The sequence below is a fragment of the Sminthopsis crassicaudata genome, chromosome 4 (genome assembly GCF_048593235.1).
Source record: "Sminthopsis crassicaudata isolate SCR6 chromosome 4, ASM4859323v1, whole genome shotgun sequence".
Lineage (NCBI taxonomy): Eukaryota > Metazoa > Chordata > Mammalia > Dasyuromorphia > Dasyuridae > Sminthopsis > Sminthopsis crassicaudata.
In genome coordinates, this window is record NC_133620.1 from 403,129,811 (window position 1) to 403,151,907 (window position 22,097).

Here is a 22,097-nt window from a genome sequence, read left to right on the forward strand (position 1 = left end):
TCTAAAAGAAATGAACAGCTAGATTTCAGAAAAAACTAGAAACACTTAGATAAACTGATGCTGAGTAAAGTGAGCAGAACCAGAAAGAACATTGTAAATACAGTAAAAGCAATGTTGTGCAATGATCAATTTTGACAGGCTTATCTCTTCTCAGCAATACATATTCTAAGACAATTTCAAAAGACATGATAAAAAAATGCTCTTCACATTCAGAGAAAAACTATGGAGTCTGAATACAGATCTAAGCATAAGAGTTTTTTGTGTTTTGTTGTTGTTTGTTTTTGTTGTTTGTTTTTTTGTCTTGTGTTTTCCCTTTTCTGATTCTTCTTTCACAACATGAGTAATGAGGAAATATGTTTAATATGATTGTAAATGTAAAAAATATAAATAACTAAGTAAAAAAAACCAATTGTTTAAGTACATAAGGTTAGCTTTTTCCCTATTCTCAAGGTCGACTTGATCTGTTCTCTTTTCTTGGCTTGCCTCTTTTGCATTCCTTCCAGTTGGTTCATATTTAGAAGCTAGTTTTAGCATTATGCTATCCATGTCATGACACCTCTATCTGTTGAGATGAAAGGGCTTAAAGTTCTTTTAGACACTCAATCTTCATCCTACCCTTTCCTAAGAAAGTTAGTGAAGAACTATAACCTAGAATAAGATATCTTTGCACTTAGAGGTAACTTTGAGAGGTAGGCTTAAAAGCTTTCTGTCCACTTTACTAGTGCTCCAGAATGAAACTGTGTTTATTCCACTCAACAGAAAAATTCAAGCAATTAGAAATTTCTTAATCCTATTCTGTGGGTGTTCCACAGAACTACAGTCGTGGAATGTTACATGTAGAAAAGAAATTAGACGTCATCTAGTGCAATTTAGTCATTTTATAGATGAGAAAATAGGACCATAGAGATAAAGTGACTTGGCCAATGTTATGTAGAGAGTTAGGAACTAAGCCTGGGCAAACACTGGACCTCCTAAATCCTTCTCCAATGCTCTTTCTTATAAAAATCCATACTCTGATTACTTCTCAGGGCTATAGGCTGAATTATGCAGATACATCCAGTTATCTCTGGGTTTATTACACTATAGTTTGTAATCCCACTTAGGGTCTTATAGTGAATGTGAGGGTAGCAAAATTATGATTTATTATCAGTAAATGTTTGATTTATATACCTCTATATCTGGGATCATGTAAAATTTTCTCAAGTAAAAAGGAGTCACAAGTGGAAATAGTTTAAGAAGTCCTCAATTATCTGACTCCTACCTGCAAATCCTCTCTCAAGTTCCAGGAGATATGTTAAAATGGAAAGAGAACTGACTTCAGAATTAGTAAAACGGATTCAAGTTCTGCCTGTGATGTATACTGGTTATGTGATCTTGGATAAGTAAGTTAACCCCTCTGAGATAGTTCCTCATCGACAAAATGAGGGAGTTGGATTATATTGCCTCAGGGGTTCTTCCTGCTCATAAATTTAGAGCCTTGATTCCAGGAAGTCTTTCCTTCCAGTTTTCCCAGGCTATCTCCTTTCCCTCAAATAGGGATTGTTGCATTCCTTGTCTAGTCTAGGATCTAGAATATACTTGGCAAATAGGTGGTGCGATGGATAGAATGCTAGAGCCTGATGTCAGGCATTTATTTATCTGTGTGACTTCTGTTAGCCTCAGTTTTCTTAACTATAAAATGGGGATAATAATAGCACCCACCTTGCAGAGTTGTTGCAAAGATTAAATGAGATAAAATTTGGAAAGCACTCGCATAATACCTGGCACATAGTATAGTAAGTAATATATAAATACCTGTTCCCTTCCCTATTTATCCTTGACACTTAATAAATATTTGTTTTTAATGATTTTTGTGAATTTCTAAAACCCCATTCTCCTTCCAAGAGAATCTCAGAACTGAAAATTAACCTCATATTCAATCCATACCAAAAAGTCCCTTTTTTGGCACCTACAGAAAGTGGGCAGCCCCTACTCTAGAAGAGAACCAGCAAGATCTCTCTCAAATATATATATATATATATCCCTTGAGACTTGTTTGTTCCACTAAATGCATTTAGCTCTTCTATTCAGTGCTTATTGTGCTATCCAAGCCCCTATAAATCTGAGCTAGTATTACCTATCTCAGAACCACATCTATTTATATTGCTTTGTACAGTGCCCCACCACAGGATCACTTACATATACACATGTATTTAATTATGAAAATGGTGATAATGCTCTGAATCACCAGCTGTGCTTCTCCCACATGAATACCCATATCTCCCTAGTTCTGACTGATTTCCCTCCAGTATATCTCCTTCCCCCTTTTCAAGGTGATCAGAATCACACCTGATCCCAAACTCCAACTGAACTAGCAATTCCACAGCTGAAACAGGAGAGGAGCAGGGACAATTAGTTCTGGCTTAATGTTCTTCCCTACTTAGTCTAACACTCCCCCCAAAACCCCTGCCCTTTTATCCTGGGTAGGAGGTAAGCAAAGTTTGTACTCACAGAAGATAGATGAATCCCAAAAATTAAAATTAAAATACATATGACAGAAAGGATTTTTTTTATCTTCTAATGAACTACATGGATCTATCTCTGCAGAAGAGGAATGAGAATCACAGGATCATAAAATGTTAAATCTACAAAGGACCTCATCATCTAATTAATTCAGAATTCAGCAAACTACATATGACCCAATATCTATGTTTGTACAACCCACAAACTAATGTAAAAATTATTCTTAGCTCATAGAATATACAAAAATAAGCAGCAGGGCAGATTAGACCCTCAAGCCATCATTTTCTGACCCCTGATCTATTCTACATCCTACACATTCCCATTCTATATATGAATAGAAGAAGCATGATACAGGTTTTTTTTTAAGGTACCTGTGTTTTAATTCTGTTTCTAATGTTTAAAATACTATATGATCCTGGACTTAACTTTCCTGGCTCTGTTTCCTCATTTATAAAATAAAGAGATAAGATTAGAGGACTTTCAAAATAAGTTCTAGTTCTAGCTTTAGGAATCTATGATTCTTAGTCAAACATTCTACCGCAGGTACATTGTACCACAGTACAACTACTAAATCACATGGAGATTAAAATTACTCCATCCATAATAAAGAATAAACTGAGGCAGAGTTCTGAGACAATGTTACTTTATTACAGGGTCTATGGTCCCTTCTAATGAAGTGGGCCTCAGATTTTTGTCATAATCTGAGATGCCCCCTCCTTCCAGAGCCCTGTTTTTATAGTTAGATATGTAAGCTTTCTAGAATAACTATCAAATGCAGAATAATTCCATCGATTAACATATGACACATAAGTTAAAATAAGCAAACAACATATCAGCAGGGTCATGAGTTCGATGAAGCAAGGAATATCACCATACAAGATGAACAGTAGACAGGAGGAGATGGTACAAGATATCATACTCAGTGATCTAAGGGATCATAAGATATTCTCCTGCTCCTGTTGGACAAGACAGAATCGTGTAGAGGTACAAAAATAAATTGGGAGATTTTCCAAATCATCAAGCCATCCCACTCAGGCTGGATGTGAAATTTAAGTAAAACAAGATGGAGATAATCTTTGTTAACATTCTTGTGGTTATGCAAATGAGCCTCTTAACTTTGTAAACAACTAGTGAACTCTACATTAAAGTTTGAGACCTACTATAAGAATCTAGCTATCTCTATATGATTTATATAGAGTATCAAACTGAATAGCACTGATTGGAATAGAGATCCAGATGAATTATTTCTCATAGTCACAAAGCTTCCCTTTCCAGTGCCCTTTCCACTATACCAAGAATGCTCTGAGAGGGCATGCATAATTCATTAGGCTCTATCATAGCTCAGATGAAATATTCCTCTAAGATTCCATAACTCCTTTTGCTCTGATTCTATGTTCATCAAGCGACCTTCTGATTAGGAATTCAATTTCCTATCTACCTAGAAACTAGATAGTAGCTGTGAATATTCAGTCAGTAGAAAATTATACTTCTAATCATAAGATGTGATATTTGTAGTTTTGTTTATAAATCAGTCTTCTAGAGCTTGAATGACAGGAAGAAATTTCAGTCATAATATCCCTAATGGAATTAATAAAATTAAGTCTCTGAACCTACACACCTAAGGAAAGGATGCTGTTCTATGGTGATCCCACCAAAGGACCAATTTCCCACAATGATCCAGCTGAACCAACCAGCTATATTTGTTTGTTTTTTCATGGTATATCTGTCTAGACCTTCTGACAGTACCTTCAGAGGAGGACTACATATACATTTCTGTACTAAGAGACCCCAGGAATAGTTACAAGGTTCATAATACAAAGACTTTCATTTGATCCCCAAAGTTAAGACAAACATTTATGTCAGAATTTAAGAGCCTAAAGAAACTTAGAGGTTCTCACATTGAACCTCATTATTCAATTCAATTCAACTCAATAAACATTTATTTTACACAAATAAGTAAAATATACTATGCTACATTCTAGAGATACAAATATAGTAATTCCTCAGATAACGTCCCTTCATGGATTCAGGTTCACAAGTTGAGTCCCTAGCGGAACAAATGACTACTTCTCTCAGAGATCTAAAAGTAACCATGAGGACTCTGGCTTCTATAATGGTAATTCTTCAGTCCCTATCTACATATCCCTATTCTCAAAATCATTCTTCCAGAGTTCATTAGCTATTTCAAAAGAATTTACTGGGAAGATACAAAAAGATCAGTTAGTACAAAACATTCTCTTAAAATCATGAGAGAGAATGGGAAGAATTGGTTTTTTAAGTACAGTGAGGCACACATGTGAAAAAGAAGCCCTCGAAGTCCTTTTTGCCATTCACAGAGTCCTCATAAAGTATCTCTAAGGATGGTTCACTTCTAGGCAGGCAACCCAACTGGACTCCTGAGAGTCCATACTTCTCTCTATCACAAGGGAATCATGCTCCCTAAAGCTGTTTCTTCACTCAGCATGTCTTTTTATACTCTGTGGGTCTTTCATTTGACATTCTGATGCTGCTCTTAGCCTTTGCTGTTCTAGGGGATACCTCAATCACCAATATTCTGGCAACTAATGGGTAGTACCTCTGAATCTCCCAAATTCACTAGGTAATATGGGCACTCCTATACAAGAATACTAATTCACCTAAGAATGGGGGGGGGGAATGAAGATCCATATGTTCATAGATATATAATAGCCAGATAAGGGGATATGGCTAGCTACTCTTCTTGGCAGCTCCCACTTCAGGAAGAAAAGCGAGCAATGAAGGAGTGGGTTGCCCCATTTGAATACCTACTTAATTCTGGCTCAGTAATCTCTGAATCAATTTTTCAGCTCCCCAGCCAAGTAGAAGATTTTTCATTATCACACAGTCACATATAGTTAGAAATCACTTCCCCAGAGTTTCCACATAATTAGAGAGGAAGCAGGCAGGAAATATCTAAACATCTAAGGCTAATCCACCTCTATTACATTGAGATGAAATAAGATAGTCCTTGCCCTCAATGAGCTCATAATTCAGTAGGGAAATACAATAAATAGAAAGACAACTATGTTTTAATATTCTAAAAACTTGGGAGAAGTTCAAACAGAGATTTAAGCTAGAGATATCATTTATACTGGAGAAATCAAAGGAGGTTTCTCCTAAATTGGACATTAAAGGACTAGAAGGATTTCAATAGGTAAATATCTTAGAGAAAGCCATTCTAGGTATGTGCAACTTAATGCATGGATATAAATGTGGAAAGTGATAAGATGAGGTCAGTGAATATAGACAAATATAGTTTGGCTGGAATATAGAGTTCATGAAAGGAAGTAGTAAGTGATAAGGCTGAAAAAGTAGATTAAAGCTAGATTATGAAGGGTCCTGAATGCTGAACTAAGAAGTTTGTACTTTATTTTGGTGAGCAAGGGGAAGTAATAAAGGTTTCTGAGACAGGGTTTTATCTTTGCAAGAAGAAAATTATTCTGGCAGCCATGTGAAGGATAGCTTGGAGAGAGTGTATATAAGAGCAGCAAGGCTATTTATGAAGCTGTTAAATAGTTCAGTAGATAAGTCTAAATAGAAAGGGGAATATAAATTGTCAACTATTATAGAAAGGGAACCAATAGGTCTAGTAATTAGATATAGGGAGATGAGGAAGGGTAGGAAAAATCAGGGGGCTGAAAGAAAAAAAGTACTATCAACAGAAACAGGGAAGTTAGAGGAGGAAGTTTCAGGAGAAAGAATTCAGTTTTGTACCTACAGAATTTTAGGTGAAAGCTAAAGAGCCAGATAGAGATGTCCAAAAGGCAGACATTTGAAAACATAAGCCTCTAGTTAGAGAAGTTAAGGTTGGAAATTATAGATTTAGATCTTATGCAGCTGCATAGAAATAACTGACATTTTAGGAGTGGTTAAGGTTGCTAAGAAAGAGAATGTAGAAAGAACAGAGGCTCAACAACAGAGCCCTGGGACAGAAAGAGGAAGAACAGACAGAGGAACAATTTGAGAGGTAGGGAGAAAAAAATCCATGAGACTACAATAGCACAGAGTTCAAGGGAAGAGAGAAGACCAAGAAGGGATAGTTAATAGTGTCAAAAGCTGGAGAAATGTCAACATGAATATGGACTGAGAAAAGACCTTTAGAACTGTTAGGGAAGAGGCCATTTACAACTTTGGAAAGAATCGTTTTAGTAAAGTGGTGAGAAAGGAAACCAAACTGTGAAGAAATGTGGCCCTGATCTTGTGCTTAAGGAGTGAGTGGGTGGTGAAGCAGTAGAAGCAGCAAGAAAATACTCTTTTATTCAATAGCTGTTCAACAGCTTTAGCACGGTTAAGATAAGAGGTTTATTTGTGAGGATAAGGGAAATCTGAACAAGTTTTTATGCAAAGATAAAAGAGCCAAATTGAAGAGGACAAGGCAGAAGATGGGGGTTGAGTAGAGGCAAAAGCCTGAAGAAGATGGAAGAGAACAGGATCAAGGGCACAGTTGAAGAAGGTAGTTAGCTTTTGCAAGTAGTAGGGCCCCTTTATCACTAAGAATGGCTGAAAGGAGAAGATTGAAAGGTTGAGAGCTGCAAATGGGGAATTGAAGCAATTCATGTCAAACCGACCTTGATTTTGTGTTTTTAGGAAAGTAGAGAAGAAACCTTGCTACTCTTAAAATCTAAAAAGCCCTAGAGGAAGACCTTTACCACAGTGGTAAGGATCTAAGAAAGAATATAGACAAGAATTGCATGAGATAAGAAACCAAAGATGAGCAATAATTTGCACCAAGGTAAGAAATATTCACATTTATGAGCCAGACTGATGAAAAGCAATGCCCCACTCCTGCTTTATTAAATTGGGGCAATTCCCCCAAATAAATATGTCCTTAGGTGTTGGAAACAAGGCCATTAAACCAACACTGCACTCATGAACGTCTCTTTATCGGTGACTAAATCAAGTTCCTCAGTACTGACCTTCTTTATGTGTCCTTACCTGCCTCATAAAATGCATTCCATTCCCACGTCTATTTCTAACTCATTGGACTGGCCATAGAAACTGGACAAATAGTCAGCAATTGGCATGAGTGTGGAGATCACAGCTGTGGCCTAATGCAAACCATGAAAGAAGGACCTTTGCCCAGATTGAGCACGATAGCCTGTATTCAGCTAATGAAGACCCCAACGTAGCAATGAGGCCTTCTGTAAGAGAAGTAAACAGAGCAGAAGTCCAGCACCAATGAACTTCACAACTTAACAAGGACCTTATGCTGAGTAGTTCAACATAATGTACTGTCATCCTCCAACCCAAGTTCTCTACTTGACTCTCAATGCCACTTTCCTATAAGTGTGACAGAGTCCTAGGAAATGAAATGGTTTTCCTATTAATAGCACATGTTAAACAGAAGCTGTAAACAGATTGCAAACAATGGGCCTTTGTTCAAATGCCACGTTTTTTGCTTCTGTGCCTTGGCTTGTTCCACACCTGGAGATTTATCATCTGTTTTAACGATGCTGCTTAAAAGGCAGATGATATTTCAGGGGGAAATCACGTTATTCAAAAGCTTGGGGGGTAGCTTAATGGCAGAAGCCTCAGTTTCAAAATACCCTGATTTCCATAATCAGAGGTCTAAATCCCAAATCTCCCCATTGGCACTGAGTCCTCCTTAGGTTTATGAGTTAAGTGGAGTGGAAGGCAAAATGCTCTGAGAGTCTCAGTAGACAGGTACTGAGCATTAGTATTAATATTATTATTACATAATACAACTATTATTATTTCTGGATAGCTCAGTCAGATGAGGCTATGGGGACTGAGGCTTCCATCAAGATGTGAAAGATAGATATTTTTTTAATGAGCATGGAGGGGGTGCTCCAGTCTGCATAACAATTTCAGGCATCCTGCCGAAAATCTTGAACTAAGTACCCAGTTTAGCTCTACAGCTAATGAGTGTGTAACTCACCAGATTAATGTTGCATTCAATTTTATGGAGGCCAAATATTACCACTATTCTTTCTTGTCCTTTGTTACCACTTATAGATACTGAACCACAATATATTCTGATAATCATTTTTTCTTCTTACCTATGCCCATTCCTTTTCCTCTTCTCTCTCTCTCCTTTGTCCTTCCAGAATTTTAGTATTTTTTTAAGTTATAGGGCTAAATAAAGCATTTAATTTCTTGAGACTTTTCAACAAATTGTCTAAAATTGTTATCAAGTACTCATAAAGGAAAAAAGGGGAAAAATATGTTTTACATAAAATCTTTATTCTCTGTAACTTCATCCAAATGTACATTAGAAATAAAAATAGTTCTATTATATAATTGTAGCAGCATGATGAGGTGGAATCAGCCAAAACAATGTGGTAAGAAGAGAAAAGCACTGACTCGACTCAGACATTGGAATTGGAATTGATTGGAATAGATTAGAAATCAGTCTCTGTGAATTTGGCCAAAGTATTGCATCTTTCTGGGATAGACCTGAATTGGAAGTTGCAAATACAAAAAAAAAAAAAAAAAAAAAAAAAAGACTACAAATCCTACTCTCAAGAAACTAACAGAAAGACAGTTTAGGTAACTGGGACTGAAAAGTAGGCTTTGGGGGCTTAGGCTCAGTTTACCTATCTGTAAATGGGATTGAATTAGATGACTTGAGGAGTCTCTTCCAGAACAAAAATTCTATGGGGGTTTTTTTATGTTTCAAATCCCTTTGGCAATATAAAGAGACCTATGAAGCCTTTCTCAGAATAATGTTTTTAAAATTATAGAATATATAGTTACAAAGGAAAATAATTTTTATTGAAATATGGTTATTAAAATATTTTTAAGACAAGTTCATAGACCCCAGGTTAGGAACTCCTGTTCTATGGGAATAGAACAAAAATTTTAGCACAGGTATGTTGCAAAAATCAAATGAGATAATGTTTTGAAGACAGCTTTGTAAAGCACATATCAATGTCATGTATTATTATTATTATTCTCCTTAGTTGGGAGCAGGAATACTCAATAATACAAGTCTTTTGATAGAACACTTGTGAAGAAACGTTCACTCCATGTATGATTGTTTAATTTTAAAATTTTATTTTTTCCAAGTATTTCTCTCTTTCCCACTCCCTTATTCCCTATGACCTCTATGTAGGAGAATGCAGTAACAAAGAATAAAAAAGAAGTGGGGGAAAAGTAGTCCTGTAAAACTAACACATCAATGAACCAGACAATATACAGTCTATTCCAACCCCATATCCCCTATTTCTGCAAAGGAGAAATGCATTTCTCATTTTTGCTTTGGGGTTGAGGTTAGTGATTATTATAATTGTGCCTCCCCTAGTTCTGTTTATTTTACTCTGCCTCAATTCCGGTAAGTCTTCTCTGACATATCTGAATTCTTCAATCATCATTACATACAATATGGTAATATTCTATTACATTCATATAGCACAACTTCTTTTTCTATTCCCCAATCAATGGTCACTATTTTCTTTCCACTTCTTTACTATTACTAAAGATGCTATAATGAATATTTTTATCTCTACCATTTGTAACTAAATGTTAAACATAACTAAAGATGGTGAAAATGAACACCAGTGAAAACCTTGACCATTAAAACCTGAAACACAGACAATTAGAAATAACAATTGATAGATAGAACTTGGATGAACAATAATTACCACAAAGAAGCCAAAAATATCCTAGGGAAGTTATAATAGGAGTATAGGGAGTGTGAGGAGGAATAGTTTGCAAGTCAGTATTAACTGGATTTTTAAACTATCAAATTGCTAGATGCCTCTTCCCACAGCCCTCAAACTCCCTCAAAGAGAAGCAGATTAGCTTGATTTGCTACACAGCAGTAGTACATATAATAATAATAATAATTTAATATATTATCATTAATCCACAACTAATAGCAATAATATAATTATGTATTAATTTATATAGTACATATATTATTATATGTATATTATGTAATATATTTACATGTAATTTAATTATATTATCAATCTATAACTTTATATGTTTATGATGTAATTATTATAAAAAAGAAATGAGAAGAAAGAAAAAGAACAAGAATATTTTTAGTCTTTTTTTCTGGCACTCTCTGGATGACAGCATTCTCTGATTCATACATCATAGAATATTAAGAGTGGAAAGGACTTCAGCTTTAGGTGACATTAGGCCTAGACTTGAGATAAAATTTTAGTGATTTCCATATTAACCAGTTAATGTCATAGTCTTAATCACTTTATGCCATAGCCCAGTCAAAAATTAAAAACAAACAAACAAAAAAAAAAAAAAAAAAAAAAGTAAGGGGGAAGAGGGAGTAACCACAGGACCCAGCAGCAATATGAGATGTGATAGGATCCTTCCAAGGTATCAGTCCTAGCATGAGGAGGGAACTTTAGTCAAGTACTTCTACCTGGTCAGCTCTGCAGGCCAGAGATAATTTGAAGTGTCACATATTCTAAAGCAGGGCACTAGAGACTGGCAGGCCTTTTAAAATGAATGGGAATTGTGATGGCTAATAAAATGCATTAAAGAAATATGCATCAAAGATTAAGGAAAAAAATAATCTTTTTTTCTATTTTATTTTGGGGGGCAGGTAAAGATAGCAGTGGTGTTGGTTACTATTGATAAAAGCAGCCCACATACATGCAGCTAAAAACATCACTGACCCTGGGCAAATCACTTCATGTGTCTGAGTCAGTTTCCTAATATGCAAAATAAAAGTTTTAGACTCCATGGCATCTAAAGTCCCCTCCAACTCCAGCTGTATAATCCTATTAATTAATACAATGCACTATGAAAATTGTTCTGTATAAAAACTATTTTTGGAAACACAAAACCATTCCCTCTATTTATCCTAAGATCCATTTGTTTTGTTCTGATGCTTTTAAAGTATTGCTTTTGTCTTAGATCTTTCTATGCTGACCAATGTTTCTACTCATTTAGAAAAAACTGATTGGGAGAATTAAATGGCTATTAAAAACCCAGAATATGAATGTATGAATGAGAATTAACAAAATGAGAAAGTCCCATTGCTTGTCCAATTGATCCACTGTTTTGTCTCTGACAGTGGTAAGAAATCTATGTTATGGGCAACTTCTTGTTAGCTGTAGGGGTTAGGGTTATACCCCTAAGCACCCTAATTTGCCCTTATTATTCATTTTTCAATCTGTTGCCATGAATTTTTCTCACTCTTTTTTCAAGCTATACTTTTTTTTATATTTTCAGGCTCTGTCAGCTCTGAGAACTCATATATTCATTAATTCAATATAAATACTTATTAAAATGATATACTAACTAGGTACCAGGAAAAATATAAAGGTAACAAAGACAAAGAGTCTATCCTAAATAATGAGTTTTTTAGGTTTACTATCCACTGTGTGAAATAGTATTTTCTTTGAAATTCCTAAATTTGCTTCTTATAAGCTTCTATAGTTTTGTGAAAAATCTATTTACCATGTCAAAATTCCCCATTTTTCTATAATATATATCTTAGCTTTTATTTTTCCAACTATGGAGTTTTGTATGTATTATCTGGCCTCATTGAAAGTGCCTAGAAATATAGCAAGAATGGGGTAACCAACAGGTTATTATTCTAGGAAACCAAAATTTAGCCAATCAATATGAATTGATTAAGCTCCTATTTTGTGCCAGGAACTATGCAAAAAGCCAAGGATACAAAGAAAGGCAAAATATGGTCCCTGCTCTCAAGTGGGAGAGACAACATGAAAACAACTACAACATACATAAAACATACATATATAAGATGTATACGGAATAAATTGTAAGTGGTCAAGAGAAAAGGGATTGGAAAAATAAAAATAAAAGGATTTGGGCAAAAATACTAAAAGATGTTAGTAAAGATTTGAGGGAAGCCAAAGAGACCAGGAGACAGTGATGAGAAGGGAGAAAATTCTAGGAATGGAAAACAGTATAGAAAACAACTGATGCTTAGTTAACTGGAATGATTATTTAAAGTAGGAAACTACCAGATAGCACATACTAATAAGCCTACTCTGCCCATGGCAGCCTTCCCAACAGCAGCTATCATGATATCTTCAGATCTTTGTTTTCCTCCAATACAGCCCCAGGTACCATTCTAGGTTCTCTTGCCCTACCCCTAATAGGTTTTTTTTTTTTAACTTGAAATTTTGCTTTGAAAATGTGTTTTTTGGTAATTGCCTTCAAAATTGCTAATTATGGTCCTAGTAGCTCTTATCCCTTCTATCCTTAATGATTACATTATCTGTCCTCTGAATCTATCTGGTTTCTCTTATTCATTATATTTTTCTTGAGATAAAATGATCAACACAACATAGTATTTTCAATTTTTTTGCAATTTGCTTGTATTTTGTTTTCTTTTTCATTTTTTCCCCTTTTGATCTGATTTTTCTTGTGCAGCATGATAATTGTGGAAACATGTATAAAACTGCACATGTTTAATATATGTTGGATGTGGATTGGATATATTGGGATTGAGGGAAGGGAGAGAGAAAAAAATTTGGAACACAAGGGTGAATATTGAAAACTATGCATATGTTTTGAAAATAAAAAGCTTTTAAAATTAAAAAAAAAAAAAGAAGAAGAACTTGGAGGAGGCACTTCATAGTTATTGGCTGAGAATGCTGATTGGAAATAGCTGAAGTCTTACCTGCAGAGGGTGAGCTTTTTTAATTGCAAACTTTCAGTAAATGGAAGACAATTGCAGGGATCCCTGAGAATAGAGCCTTAGCTGAGGACTATGAGCCATAGAAGGGGACACTCAGGGCAGTAAGCTTACTTTTAAATGGCTGAAAGAGTTGTGATTTCTCTTCAGAGGAGTTTATTAACCATAGCACCCTTCCATCCCCAGTAGATGGGGGAAATGGCCAAAAGTGCTGCTAATTAACACTTCAGCCAAAGATGAGACTCCAGGAAACAGCAGAGACAAAAGACAGGGAGTAACTGTTTTGCAATGCCTAATGGAGACCAATAGAGTGGAGTACTGAGACAGTGTCTTCAGGAAAAGATAGTAGAAGCTTTGTAGCATTGAAAAGTTGAGCTGGTCTTTCATCTTTTTTCCATAAGTGCCCTGGGACACATGTATTCCCCATGTGATCCTTTATAAAATTGCTTTCTTCCCATTAAATATTATATAGTTGTGGGATAGTGAGCTCAACGTTAATGGGGGAAACTGATCTGCTTTAATTTTATTTATACTAGTATTTAATCAAATGCTTTTGTTATAAGAGAGAGAAAAAATGATCAAAACAGCATGTCAACATCATTTACATTAGAATCCCTTCTAAAAAAAATTTTTTAAAGCCTTCCCACATGACAGCAAGATTATTTGACTCTATCAGCATTTCTCAAAATTGAGACTAGGATATTAAAGGAGCTTCTAGGAGCTTTTCAGTAGACTCACATCAAAAGAGCTCCAGAACTCTGAACAGCTAGATAGCATGCTTGGTCATGGATTTAGTTCCTGAGTTCAAAACTGGTCTCAGACACTTTCTTGCTTCATGATCTTGGGCAAGGAACTTAATCCCATTTGCCTCAACTTCTCATTTGTCTGAGAGAGAGACAGAGACAGAGAGACAAAGACAGAGAGAGACAGAGACAGAGAGACAAAGAGACAGAGAGAGAAAGAGGGGGGGACAGAGAGAGGGACAGAGAGGGAGAGAAAAACAGAGAGAGACAGAAATAGAGACAGAGAGAAGAAAATGGCAAACAGCTCCAGTATCTTTGCCAAGAAAACACTAAATGTGGTCATTAAATGAGACTTGACTAAAAAGACTGATCAACAGCAAAAGCTGTGCTGCTTCAGATTTTCAGTGGTGTGTTTTTTGTGTATGCCCCAGTTTATGATTGCCATCTTGCTCCCATTAGTTCTGAAATCTGGTAGGGTTGTACATGAACATGACCACTAGGATTTCAGCAAAAATTCTTTCTCTTAGTCACAGTCTTAATCACTGATTGGTTGTTGCCTTAGTCAAACTGATACCTGAGAAAAACCTTAGCTTGAAAAGGCCAAGGTCTCCCACTACATTCAGGGCCATCTCCAGTCTTTCTGATCTGTTTCTGGCCACTGGATCCAGATGGCTCTGGAGGGGAAAATAAGGCAGGTGACCTTGCACAACCCTCTCTCACTTAAATCCAATTCACTTGTATATCCTGATATCACCTCCTTGATGTCATGATCCTCTTCCAAAACAAAGGAAAACAATAATAAAACCAATGTATGATAATCAATAATAAATATTTAATAATTATCTGGTATGTTTACAAAATAGGCATATCAAACATCGAGTCAAGTCAAATAAAAAATCATATACTATGTTCCAGGCACTGTGCTAAGTGCTGAAAAAAAAAAGGAAAAAGCCTTCAAGTTGATCACAGTCTAATTGAGGAGTAGACAACTATGTACATACCATACAAGTACAGGCTAACATAGATAATCTCAGAGAAAAGGCACTAGCTTCAAAAGAGATCCAGAAAAGTTTCTTGCAGAATGGAGAGCCTCAGGCTGCATTTGAAGGAATCTGGACGTCAGAGATAGAGAAAAACAAGCATTCCAAATATGTACAGGCAATGGATAGACTTGCATGAAATAATGAAGAACAAAATGACCAGAACCAAGAGAATATTGTATACAGTAAACAGCAATCTCTTTTTTAAGAAGGACTTGAATAAATAGGCTATTTTGTCTATTAGAAATACCCAAATTAACTGCAAAAGACATGTAAAGGAAGATAACTGCATCCAGAGAAGGAACTGATAAACAGAAGTATAGAATGATTTTACATATATAACATACATAATTGTGTTTAATGGTAGCCATCTCTAAGGTAGAGGGGAGAAAAAGGAAAAAAAGTAATATTTTATTATATTTTTAGAGGGATAGTAAGTTGTACATAATAGATTTGCAGTTTCATGTGCAATCATCTGCTATATTATGAATATGCTTGCTTTAATTCATAAATTAAAAATAAAACAAGGCATCAAAATATAAGGGATCAAAAAGAAAGTTGGGAGATAGGATCTCTTGTGAAAGCAAAAGCAAGGAAGGCAATGTCACTGCATCACAGAATGCATGAAGGAAGTGAGGTATAAGAAGACAGAAAGTTTATGAAAGCTTTAAAAGTCAAAGAAATCGATATTTGATCCTGGAGGTAATGGAATTTATTGAAAAGAAGGTGGAAGGTGCTGATATGGTCAGACCTTCCCTTTAAGAAGATTAATTAAACAAGTGAGAGAAGGGACTGGAGTGGAAAAGAGACTTGAGAACAACAAGAAAGCTATCACAATAGGTCATAAACAGACAGTCACAGACAGAGACAGAGGCAAAGAGAGAGAGACAGAGAGAAAGAGAGGGGGAGAGGAGAAAGGAGAGAGGGGAGGAGGGAAAAGAGGGAAAGGTAAGAGGAGGGAGGGAGGGAGATGAGTGGAATAGAACACCTATTAGGGGGTTCTCAAACTATGGCCCCGGGGCCAGATGCGGCTGCTGAGGACATATATGTCGCTCGGGTTATGACAAATGGGCTGAGGGAGGGGAGACAGAATGGGAGGTTTTGTTTTTACTCTAGTCCGGCCCTCCCACAGTCTCAGGGACAGTGAACTGGCCCCCTACTTAAAAAGTTTGAGGGCTACTGATTGTTAGGCTGGGTGATTGATTGACTGGTAATGCTTATAGGGAACTCAGAAGAGATAATTATTGAACAGTGCTGACTTTAATAAGTCTATGAAACATCCACTTTGAGATATCTAATAGGCAGGTGAGGGGGTAGGGCTAGATAAGCAGATCTGAAAAACATCTGCATAGAAGTAATAACTGAATCATGGGAACTGATGAGATCAATGAGTAAAATTCATGACATTCAAGGCTCTCCACAAGCCTGTTATCATTTTAACCTTACTACTTTCAGTTCATATTACTTTATACGGTCTCTGCTCTAGCAAAACTGGGTAATTCTATGTCCCCCAAACATATACCTGCTTTCTTATACCTCTGTGACCTGACTCCAGCTGTTCATTTGAAGGAGTCACCTTATCTCTCTAGGCCTTAGAGATGAAGTACCTCATCTGCAAAAAGGAAAGATTTTTAATTAGTTGTTTTCTAAAGTATTTTCCATTCCAAAATTCTAAGGCATTAGGATGCTATATGCCTGAAACACCTTTACTCTCCATCTCCACCTGTTAAGTTTTTAACTATTCTTTAAATAAATCTATTATTCTGGAACGTTCTATTAAACATTTTCTCCCTGAAGCAATTGGGGTTAAGTGACTTGCCCAGGATCACACAGCTAGGAAGTGTTAAGTGTCTGAGGCCACATTTTAACTCAGGTCCTCCTGACTTTAGGGCTGGTGCTCTATCCACTGCTCCACCCAGCTGCCCCTAAATATTTTTATGAAATATTTCTTGATACTCCTGTTAGCAAAAACCTTCTTTCTTTGTTCTGCAATTCCCTAATAAATTTATCAAATGATATACCAGCAATTCCAGCAGAGCCAAAGTTCTAGGAATCACATGGAAGAGACACAGTTTTAGGTTCAGTTCGAGCAATTAACTATATGGTAAAATAAATAAAAGGTAAGCCTAGTAAAGTATAGAGAAGGTCATCACCAATATTTAAGCCCAAGAAAAATAGAAAAAGGTCACCATAAGTAAGTAGCCCCTTTCTGCTTTTTTAAAGTGAGATAGACAGAATAGTGGGAAAGGGAAGAGAAGGGATTAAGATTATAGGGTTTTTTAAATGATAGTCTCTAACCATTAATTTAATTATTAGTACTCTAAACTGAATATATTTATCCAATCTACTGGAAAAAATCAATTATGTTAGCATTGATGTTTTTTACTTCAACTTAAAACGTAACTTTGTTACTTATAGCAAAGTCTCTCTGGAAGAGGGAAGGAAAGATATACCTGAGGGAATCTAAGTAATATACAAATAAGGTAGAGCAATAAAAATCTATTTAATAAATTGAACCAGGAAGCAAAAAAGAAACTATAATAAAATGAAAAAACCACAGATCAAAAGTTGGAAAGGATGTTAAAATTTAACTAGTTAAATCTCCTTATTTTACAAATAAAGAAATTGTTGCATTATTGATACAAAATGCCGTTCTACAAAGCAACTTGGAACTATGCCTAAAAAAAATTACTGCATATAATCTTTGTCCTAGCAATATACCACTAGACCTATAATACTAAAGGAATTTTGATGTCTTACACATATACATACACACACACATACACAAATATTTATAGTACTTATTTTTGTGGCGGCAAAGAATTTTATACAAAGGAATGACTATCAATTGATAAGAAGCTAAATAAATTATATATGTATATGAATGTAATGGAATATTATTACACCATAAGAAATGTCAAAATGGACAACTTGGGAATACCTGAAAACACTTTTATGAGCTTATGCAGAGTAAAGTGATGAGGCCCCAGAGAACAATTTATACAGTAACAACATTATAAAGAAAAACAACTAAAACAGATGTAATAACTTTGATCAAGAGGCAGCTTAGATGCTGCAATGGGTAAAGCACCAACTCTGAAAACAGGAGGACGGAGTTCAAGTCCAGTATCAAACACTTAACACTTACTAGTTGTGTGACCCTGAGGAAGTCACTTAATCCCAATTGCCTAACAAAAACCACAGCTACAGCAACAAAAAACTTTGATCAATTCAATATAAGGCTGGAATTTCAGAGGATTGCTAGTAAAGCACACCACCCCTATGCTGACAAAGAGGTGATGTATTTAAGATTCAAAATAACACATTTTTTCATATTCAATGTGGGTATTTATTTTGCTTGACTTTGTATATTATTACAAAGTTTGATTGTTTATTTTTTTCAGTGGGGGGAAGAGATGGAAAGAGAATAGTAGAGCAGTGAGGATTTCTTCCTCCAAAAAAGAAAGAAAGAGGCAAAGAGAGATAAAGAGAGAGACATGGAGAGAAAGAAAGAAAGAAAGAAAGAAAGAAAGAAAGAAAGAAAGAAAGAAAGAAAGAAAGAAAGAAAGAAAGAAAGAAAGAAAGAAAGAAAGAAAGAAAGAAAGAAAGAAAGAAAGAAAGAAAGAAAGAAAGAAAGAAAGGAAGGAAGGAAGGAAGGAAGGAAGGAAGGAAGGAAGGAAGGAAGGAAGGAAGGAAGGAAGAAAGAAAGAAAGAAAGAAAGAAAGAAAGAAAGAAAGAAAGAAAGAAAGAAAGAAAGAAAGAAAGAAAGAAAGAAAGAAAGAAAGAAAAGAAAGAAAGGAAGGAAGGAAGGAAGGAAGGAAGAAAGAGAGAGAGAAAGAGAGAGAGAAAGAGAGAGAGAAAGAAAGGAAGAAAGAAAGGAAGAAAGGAAGGAAGAAAGAGAGAGACAAAGAAAGAGAGAGACAAAGAAAGGAAGAAAGAGAGAGAGAGAGAGAGAGAGAGAGAGAGAGAGAGAGAGAGAGAGAGAGGGGGGGGGGGGGGAGAGAGAGGGGGGAGAGAGGGGGGGAGACAGAGAGAGGAAGGGAGAAAGAGAGGGGGGGGAGAGAAAGGGAGGGAGAGAGGAAGGTAGAGAGAGAGAGGAAGGAAGAGAGAGGGGGGGGAGAGAAAGGGAGAGAAAGGTATAAAGTTCTGTCATCTCCCAATTATAATCCTTCTCTGGGAGGAGATCTCTTTTCTGTATAATCTTTTCCTCTGTGAGCAGGTTTCTTGGGAGGCTTCTGGAGCCTCCAGCCAGAGAGAAGATAGAATCTCGAATCCTCTTCTTCCTGAATCCTGGCTCTGAATCTCCTCAAGCTTCCCTGAAGTTCTCTCGGGAAGTCTTGTCCTTCCCCAATCCAGACTCCTCCTCCAGGCCCAGAGTAGACTCACTTCTTGCTCAATGTTGTCTTCTTTTATCCTCCCAGAGAATGGGTGTGTGAGAACTCAAGGGCTTGTGGGAAAATTACTTCAACCAATGAACTTGCTCCTTTTAAAGGTTGTGTAAACTTCTTTTTGTATGTAAACTCCTCCTCAGAAGTTCAAAGGGGTAAACTCCCCTTAAAGGCCAGAACCAAAAGTGTGAACTAGAGAATTGTTAAGTACCAACTTAAGCACTTAGTAAGAACCTAACAGAAAGGGAGAGAGAAAGGGAGAAAGGGAGAAAGAGAGGGAGAAAGAAAGAAAGAGAAGAAGAAAGAGAGAAAAAGAGAAAGAGAGAAAGGAAGGAGAAAAGAAAGGAAGAAAGAAAGAAAAGAAAGAAAAAGAAAGAGAGAGGGAGGGAAGGAGGGAAGAAAGGAGGAGGGAGGGAGGGAGGGAAGGATGAAGGTTGGTCATTGGATCGTTTTTTTGGTTTGTTTTTTTTTTTATAATTTAAAAAATTTTTTTTTAATAATGGCAGACCAGGGTTTTTCTGCTGTTTCTTAGAGGGTGGAGTCTATATTTGGGAAGACACTGTTTATGTTCTAAACTAGAAAGGAAAATTTGGTCTCAGTAAAATACCTGAAGGTTGTTTTTTGCTTAGTAGTGTAGATCACTTTTCTCCTTAAGATAATTTAGTTGTAAAAACTTCGGATTTCAATTCCAATTGATCAATGATGGACAGAATCAGCTACATCCAGAAAAGGAACACTGGGAAATGAGTGTAAACTGTGAGCATTTTGTTTTGTTTTGTTTTTCTTCCCAGATTATTTTTACCTTCTGAATATAATTCTTCCTTTGCAACAACAACAAAATTTGGTTCTGCACATGTATATTGTACCTAGGATATACTATAAGAGATTTAATAGGTATAGGAATGCCTGCCATCTAGGGGAGGGGGTGGAGGGAAGGAGGGGAAAAACTCGGAACAGAAGGGAGTACAAGGGATAATGTTGTAAAAAAAAAAAAAAAAAAAAAAAAAAATTACCATATGTACTGTCAAAAAAATGTTATAATTATAAAATTAATTTTAAAAATAAATTTAAAAAAAAACTTCGGATTTTAAACATGCCGGACACTGGAGAAGCAAAGGCAAAAATGAAGATATTTGTCCTTAAGGGACTTAAGCATTTGGCATGAATTTAGTATAGGACTTTTTAAGCCTTTCTATCAAACAATTCATCTTGTCCTTGTCAGAGATCTACCAGTCCTTTGAAAGATCTATTCCAAAACTACTCAAGACCTTTTTTTAGAATAATTCTCAGGAAAGCGAGAATATTTTCCTGAGAAAATTTCTTGGATTCATCTTTGATGCTTGAAAAAAATGTATTTTATCTTAGGCCTGGTCCCAGGTGAAATTTCTCTATGCACCTCAAGAGATCCCACCTTTCTGGAGCATTTTTTTTTTAAGTACAGAACAGAAAAAAGTGAGTCCAGAATGAATCACATGGCATTCATGCAATATCAAGAGACTGAAGAAAATCAGTAGTCAACTAATAAGCATTTATTAAGTACTTACTATGTGCCAGCATTGTCCTAAATGATTAGAATACAAATAAAAACAAAAGAAAGACAGTCTCTGTTTTCAAAAAGTTTATATTCTAAAGGGGGAAAACAATACCTAAGAGGAAGATGAAAAGGGTTGGGAGAAGAAGATACATGGGGAGGATGAGGTTATGAAAAAGTCCAGAGGATCCCTCTACCTTCTAATCAAAGTGAGTTCCAGGGCTGAAGTAATTTTCCAGGATGAAGAGGTTATGGAGTGTCTTCTATGGAGTGTTTTCCTCCTTTCTGCTTCACCTCCAAGAATTCTTTGTAAGACTTGTGAAGGTCTCACAGCAGAACATGAAAAAGAATCATGTAAGATGTCAAATAATGAATGGATATCAATCCATGTGCAAGGATAGAATACCTAGATCAAGAAAGGCCTTTCTTTGCTTTCGATAGCATCCTTAGAGTACAATCTTAATAGTATGATCACTAGATCAAAGGTATGAATTGCTTTCTAACTCTTATTGTATAATTCCACTTAGATTTCCAAAATTAATTTTACCAAGTTCACAGCTCCACCAACAGTGTAGGTTGCCTATTTTTCCATAGGCTTGTTAATACTGAATTTTATCTTTTTTTTTTAAACTAATCTAATTTTTTGCTAATATAATGGGTCTAAAGTGGCATCGTGGCATTGTTTTAATTCTAGTTTTTCTAATTATAAGAGCTTGAATAATTCAGAGGACTGAATTCCAAAGTTTCCATTTTAGAAATAGATATTGTCTATTATTATCATCCAAGAGTAAGGTTTTATGCTGTATGATAATTTAAAACAGAAAAGTATTGATTTCATTCATTTTACTTCCAGAAATATGTGAGTATGTGTGTGTGCACATTGCATAAAGTGGAGAGCAAATTCATGCTTAATGATAATAACATCTTTACAGGTGTATATTCCATCGTGCTTTCAGAGCATTTTCACACCCATTATCTCAAGCATCATTATGTCATTCAGGTCTCAGCAAAAGCAGAGAATCAAATCATTCCAAATAGCAGGATGCCTGAGTTTCTTTCCTTAAGAATGATTCAGTTCCCCACAAATACAAAGAAAAAGGTTTGGGAGAAGGAGTTTTATGGAGACAAACTTGGCAAAGGAAATTCTATTTCCGATTTTAGGGAACACATTATGTTCATTTAGCTTCTATCATTCCTAGTTTTGAGCACTTTGCACACAATTATCAGTCCTCCCTGAGCATTTGAGACATAAGCAGGTATTACTATCCCCCA